General features: G+C 41.5%; 1 protein-coding gene across 5 annotated transcripts in view; it reads right to left on the bottom strand.

Annotated features, from left to right (window-relative positions):
• The window catches only part of PHKA1 (phosphorylase kinase regulatory subunit alpha 1), a 3,177,076-nt gene that overhangs the window by 3,010,868 nt on the left and 159,014 nt on the right, over positions 1–7,194 (bottom strand). The window lies entirely within an intron of this gene.

Below are 7,194 nucleotides of genomic sequence, written 5' to 3'. Positions count from 1 at the left end.
AAGAATGACTCTGCCATAATTTCCCCAGTATGATGTTGGGTCCTTCACAAATAATGGCACTGGAGAAAAAATCATCCAAATTTAGACATTTTGCTCAGCCATAATTTATGCTACTACTCACACACATGTAACATTTTAATGTCATATTTCTTTACGTATATAAAAACTGGAACTGATCCAAGTTTCGATTTCAAAATGTCAGAAACCAAACACTTGTTTCTACGTACAAATACAACAGAGTGAACCTTAATCCACTGAAAAAGTCACAATAGCAGCATTTTTATTAAATACATCCCCACTGTTGCCCTTCTGTATTTGTCAAACATTAACATGGAAAATGTGATATTTTTTACGTCTATATTGGGTGATCTCCTTTGGATACTTCCAGTTATAGAACATATGAAACAATTTTTTTTCAAATTCAAGTATTAAAAAAAAAAAGTCATATACAAGTACAGACCCCTTAATGATATTCTGTTTTTATTTGAGTGAGTGACTGCTCTAGTAGAAGTATTTCTAGTTTTACAGTAAAAGCAGCAATTTGTGTCTTTCGGCTTTTCCCGGTTAGGGGCCGCCACAGCAGAACTCCGGTCCGCTAATGTTTGGTAGTTGATTTTTACATGCCGAGTTACCAGCCCTGACGCACAACCTTCAACGAAGGTATGCCCATTCATGCATGTCTCCACGCATAAGACGCTCTAGCTGAGAATCGAACCGGACAGCGTCTTACTGTGAGGCGACAACGCTACCGCAGCACAGTAAAAACAACAATCATGGACTGAAATACTTGTTTGTATAATCCTTAAATTCATAACTGATTAATAAATACTACTGTATGAAAAAGTGTATGTACATTTAAAAAAAAAAAATCAGTAGTTCTTTGTAAACAAGTAAAACATTATTTAAATCATGATTTAAAAATGTTACAGACACGATCCCTATTTTGTACGTTGACTGAAAGATTGTCAAATGGTTAGCAGGCAGTGAGGGCAAAAGGTATATATTTATAATCTATAGACAGGCCACAACACAGCCTCTAGTCCAGCAGAGGTATACATATTTCTCCCAACAACTTCTTTTAACCATCATTAAGTAAATAAATGTGAGGAACTCTACAAAATCAACACTTTTCAATGAATACATAGTTGCGAAGCATAATTTTATGGTTCAACATGAAGTGTGAAGCAGGTCTACTGAGTGTCGGCTTGTTCATAAGAAATGCACAAAGATGTGAGAAACTAAGGCATATTTGTACTAATTTTAGCAGCACTGTTTACAAGTCCGGAAATGCTGAACTTGGATGTCACCTGGGGAGAAAAGCTTTAGAAACTTTCAAGAATATACAGCCAATATATTATGCAAATGTTTTTTTTTTTTTTAATTACACAATCACATTTTAACTTGCAACACAGAATCCCACACACATTCAAAAAAATAAAAAAAGTCACAATAAAAGAGCCAGTGTTATCCATTTTCGTCCAGTCAGGTACATGGGTTGTCAGATCCATAGTTCCCTAGGTTCTACCTCAGATCTCATTTGCCATTCCATTGATAAAACACAGCTCTCTGCTGCAGTCAGGTTATATTTTTTCTACCATGAGTTTCTCTCTCTATTTTTTCTTACTGTTGGCAACATTTTTACTATTATAGAAGTAGGACTTTTAGAGTAGTTCAGTTAGTTTTAAAGTTAAGACCTTAGGTCTCCTTTTGAATATATTTATTAGTATTCATATTAAACTAAACAAGAGGGGTTATACAGTCTTCAATTACCTTCTAGTCAGACAGCTGCCCAGTTTAGGAGAAGAAAGAAAAAAAAAACAAGATCAGGACATGTTGGAATAGGTGAACTCAAAAGAAATGTTCGGAATATGGGCACAAACTTCCACCACTGAACACACACTCCAAATGTGTCTATATACTTACCATAATGTTAAATCCATGTTGTCCGATTTTGGGCTGCTTCAAACAAATGGGTTGTCAGATCCAACTTTGGCACAGACTTTGAAACTTTACTGAATTCAGAGCTCTGACTCCTACCCTACCCATAATTCCCTAGGATCAAGTTTGCCCCTCCTATTTTGTAATATACGAGAAATTACTACTCAAGGGGATCCCTCCCAAGAGGGAAGGTCTTAAATTAGATAATTCCAAATTTTTCATGAATAGTGGGTAAAGTCCCATACGACTGCAGACAAGGAGTAATATACACTCAATCATCTCAAAGCCATACGTGATAACTTGTAAGGGGGTTTGGGAACCAGTTTGAGGCAGACGAAAATTAGACAATATGGATGTAATGTTATGGCAAGTACTTGACTTTCATATCCAATATTGTCTATTTTCATTAGTTTAAAAGTATAGGACAGAATCCCAAGCAGTTAAACTGGGTGGTATCAAGGAAGTGCAAACCTAACTATGGTGGAACCAAAGGAAGAGCACAATCTGTATCAAGTGTCCAGCTTATAGTGAGATACAAAGGTGTGTACCACTGCCCAGGCTGCCATGGCACAAATGTCATCAATGGATAAGCCCCTGTTAAAGGCTCTATAAGTAAAGACTGCTCTGGTTCAATGTGCTTTTGATGTACCTGGTATGGGTAAAGTCTTATTATATACAAAGGAAATGGAATCGGACAGCCATCGGAATAAGGTAACTTTCAAAACTTCATTTCCTTTTCCAAACCAAAGTTGGGGACAGAACACTTGATCATCCTTTCTGAAATCTTTTGTCCTGTGGATATAGGATCAGTTGTCAGGGATCATCTACAATGTGTAGTAAGTACTCTCCTTGGAGTACCTTGGAAAGAAGGCTAATAAATGTACTGGCTGATTTAAAATAGTTTCAAATGCCACCTTAGAAATAAAAGGACAATTTAGATCCAAGGGAAATTATCTTTGTGGAACACTAGAGAAGGGACCTTGAGGACAGAACTTGTAGTTCAGGAGATTAGTCTAGCTGATGTTAGTTCCACTAACCAGACTGTTTTTCATGTAAGAAATTTAAATCTGTAGTTGCAACGGGCTCAAGAGGAGCCAAAGTAAGAGCTTGTAGCATAATGGTGATGTCCCCATGGAGATGCTGGGTCTCCAATGTGAGGTCCGAGTAGAAAAGCACCTTTGAGGAAGGTGTTTGAAATTTTTTAGAGAAGATTTTGGCATGTCAACATCCAAAATGAAAATCGGAAACTGTAGTCAACTGTACCTTGATGGTGGCAAAACTGAAGCATTAGTCAAAGAGATCAAATAAAATTCAAATGTGGAAGGAACTAGTGTTGAAAAAGGATCAAGACCTTTGGAGTAAGCCCAAATCGAAAAACTTCTCCATTTATTGTGAAATGTTCCAAGATTATGGGTTTTGTGAAGCGGAGAGAATGCTCACAACTACATGGGGAGGGGGACCCTGATTAAAAATGGAAGAACCATGCAGTTAACTTCATGGATTTCTGGTCCGGAGGAGGCAGTCTGGACAAGAGAGTGATAGATTTGTATAATGATCCAACATCCATGGAGATGTACTAGTAGAGGCCATAGGTAGGGGAACCATGTCTACTGGGGCCAAAAACAGACTAGGAGGATAAACCTGGGCCTTGTACTCACTGTCTTGCTTTCTGAATTAAATTTGTTCATTAGGGGTAAAGGCATACAGGATACCAGGTGGGCTAAATGTAGACTAAAGCATCCTTCGCTGACCGTCTCTGAGGAGAAATCAGGGCAAAATACCAAATACATTTGCTGCAGAGATAGGAGGCAAAGAGGTTGCAGCAAGATTGGCACCAGTAATTGGAAATTGCTTTTGTCACTGTAGGACGGGGGGACCACTTGTGAGGCATCCTGCTCAGTTCGTCTACTTGTACACTGAAGGACCCCTGGAAGTGTGCTGCTATCAGAAAACATTGTGAAGACGCTGCTTATTGTTAGATCCTAATGGCCTCTCGACATACAGGATATGATTAGGTTCCTCCTTGTTTGAAGTACCATACCACAGTCATGTTGTCCATCTGTATGGCGCTCTCACCCTTGAGGAGGAGGTTTCTGAAAAACCTACAATGCTAGAAGGACCGTTCTCACCTCCAAGATGCTGATGTGAAGGCTGGCATCTATTGACAACCATGTGCCTTGGACCATTCTCCCTTCAAAATGCCCCCATCCACCCAAGAAGGGATGTGTCCATGGTTAACACTGCAATTTATGAATCCATCTAGAAAGATGGCCCTTAGTCACATATGGGGATGTTATTTCATCAAGCAAAGTGTTTTTTGCACACTTGCGCAATTTGAACTTTTGAATGCAGAGGGTAAATGGATTCAGACCACTGCACTACTCATGTAATATGTGGCCAAGGAAATCGTAAGAATTGCAGATGCTATGAGAACTAAGAGTTGAAAGATCACCCTCGCTGGTGGTGTTGGGTGTAGAACTTAAGAGCTGTAAGCTGAAGAGAGAGAACCCTGGAATAGGGAAGGTTGACTATTTGAAGTTTGGCGTCTTAGGTGGCACCCTTTGAATTCTATACAGTGTTGGATTCAGATGACATTTTGGCAGGCTTATGGATATTCTTAAATTCAGAAGCAGCTGGAGTACTTTGTCCCAGGGCTTGAATAGGATACTCGGTGGAGGCAGCAAGAAGCCAACTGTCAAGGTACGGTAAGACCTGGATCCCCAGTAGGTGCAGGTGAGCAGCTACTACTGCCATCATCTTGGTAAACACCCTGTGGGCTGTTGTGAGACTAAAAGGTAGTGCTCAGAGTTGGAAGGGACTGGTTCCCACTCAAACAGAGAAATCTCCTGGACTGCTTCGCTATTTTGATGTAAAAGTATGTGTCCCAGAAATCTATTGAGCACATCCAATCACCCTTCCTCAAAAGAAGTAGGATGGACTGAACTGTGATCATAAGAAACTGTCTTACGAACTGGTTCAGGTGACTGAGACCTAAGATGAGTCCGAGGTCTGCAGTCTTTGGTACTAAAAAGAACCTGAATACACTTCGGATTCTAACTGGTCATGGGGGACCAGTTGGACTGCTCTCTTTTTTAGCAGCTTGGAAGTTTCTATAGCTGCTAAGTACAGAATGGGAGGAACACTTGGGACTTTCTTTTTCTGGGGTAGGAGGGAAGAGGGAATGGAGTAGCCTCTGGATATTACTCTTAGCACCTATGAATCTGATTTTAACATGTGCCAGGCTTGAGGGTGCAAAGATTCCCCTTGACTACCTCCAGAGTCAAGAAGTCTGGCAACCTTTCAAGAGTGCTGAAAGGCTCTTGGAAAATGGATGGTAAAAGCCTTGATTATGAGGTCCATCTCTGCTTCTTGGGTGTCATCTGTTAAAAATGCCTTCCCCCCTCTTCCACGGGGAGTTCTGTACCTTAAGTGTCATGGAAAGTACTTAGATTTGTAAAACCACATAATCTTCCCTGATCTGCTTCTTGCAGAATGTTCTTTGCGGAGTGAAGAAGTGTACTCCCACTGCAGAGTGTGGCTTATCTTGTTGGCTCCTGGTGAGTGCATCCTTGACTTTCAGCCCAAACAAGTTGGAACTATCATAAGGGGAATTAATAAAGGATGGGCTTAAAGCCTTCTGCAAAGTCACATCTACGTGTGGCGACACATGGTAATGTCAGTGCCTACTCTCTAGCTGTACCCATCAGCTGTGTTAGAGAGCAGATGCATAGCCACTTAGAGGAGGACTGAAGGGTGGAAAGCTAGGAGTCCATTGTTTTCTGAAAATCCAAAAGCAACACCCCCCCCTCCCCACCAGAGAGCGACTTGGTTATCTCTTTAGACCACTCTCTCTGGAATCTTGTGAAATTGGCCAAGTAGTTCAGTGATGAAAGGGTGAAAGTTGCTGACACACAGGCTTGTTTCCAAAATCTGTCCATTGCCCTAGGTTCTCTATTAGGAGGATGAACAGAGGAACTTTCTTCAGATAGCTCTGTCTTGGTGGTTGCTACCTCCACCATAGCATCTACTGGTGGACCTTTACACCAGTGCTTCCTGTATGTCAGTACAGATACTATACGATCGTCTCCACCACATCAGGGTCCTCCTATGAGCACTGAGCCATAATATTCAAAAGTGGGTCACCAGAAGGTACCTCCATGGATGATATTGGCCAGAACCAAAAGCCTCCAAGAATACTAACTCATCCAGTGAAGAGTCTTGGGACGACCAACCCCCTCTCAGTTTTATTAATTCAAGATTACCAAATGTGATGTCTTCAGAGAGGAAGCAAACAGAACCCTCCCCTTCCTCTAAGTCGGTATCTTCGATGAAAAACTCTGCAGAACAGTCTAGTGCTTCTGCTTGCACAACCACTTTCTGGGAACACCTTCTGGTGAACCAGTAGAAGGGTCAGAATCAAATGTGGAGCTTACGAGGCAAACTTCCGCAGAAACCCTTCGTACCAGCTGTCTGACCAACATGATGAAGAGGTGAAGAAACAGATTGCAGATGGGGTTTGCAGTGAACCAAACTGGTTGAAGCTATATTGTCTTTGAGGCTTTTGAAAGGGTTTGGCAAATACCATGGGCTGAAGCCACCACTAGAACGGATGACTCCCTCCATTCTGACGAGAGTGGAAACCTCAAACCCGATGAACCCCAGCCTCAAAGCTAATCTCGGATCCAAGCTGTCTAGGCAGAAGTCTCAAGAGTGACAGATGGCTCCAAGAATCTCAGCATTAACCCCCCCCAAATTCGGCCCTGAAGTTTTGGCTATGTGTCTCACCTCAAGCCCAAGGCAGAAGCGAGAGAGAGGTAGACAATTGGTAAAGACATAAGCAGCTCCAGCCTAGATAAAGGTACTCCAGTTCCAGCTGGATCCAGTAATATCAAATCCAAAGGATGAAATCAGTACAGATTCCTGTAAGAAAGGGTTGGGTTGGCCAGTGCTCTACCTTTGTACGAGATGGTACAAGTAACCCCAAACTATATCTTTGTTCTCAAGAACTTCAACCTATTAAGAGAGTTCTGGGAGGCTTCTTGATGGAGTAAATGATGCTACCAGAAGTAGCTGAGAATATCTCCTTTCCTGTAAAATCAGTGGCTGGAATGTGGAACTCCACTGTCCCAGTGATTAACTGGTGCATGGAGAAGAGGATTGGGCTCAAGTAGATATTGGATCCAACCTTCTGGGAACCCAATGGCTAGTTCTGGAGACATTTTCTTGGACGTTTTAGAGTGGACTTGCTCCCTTCCT

Source organism: Protopterus annectens, chromosome 15.part0 (assembly GCF_019279795.1).
Source record: "Protopterus annectens isolate FY-2018-M chromosome 15.part0, PAN1.0, whole genome shotgun sequence".
NCBI classification, from domain to species: domain Eukaryota; kingdom Metazoa; phylum Chordata; order Ceratodontiformes; family Protopteridae; genus Protopterus; species Protopterus annectens.
This window is presented reverse-complemented; position numbering and strand designations above follow the sequence as displayed.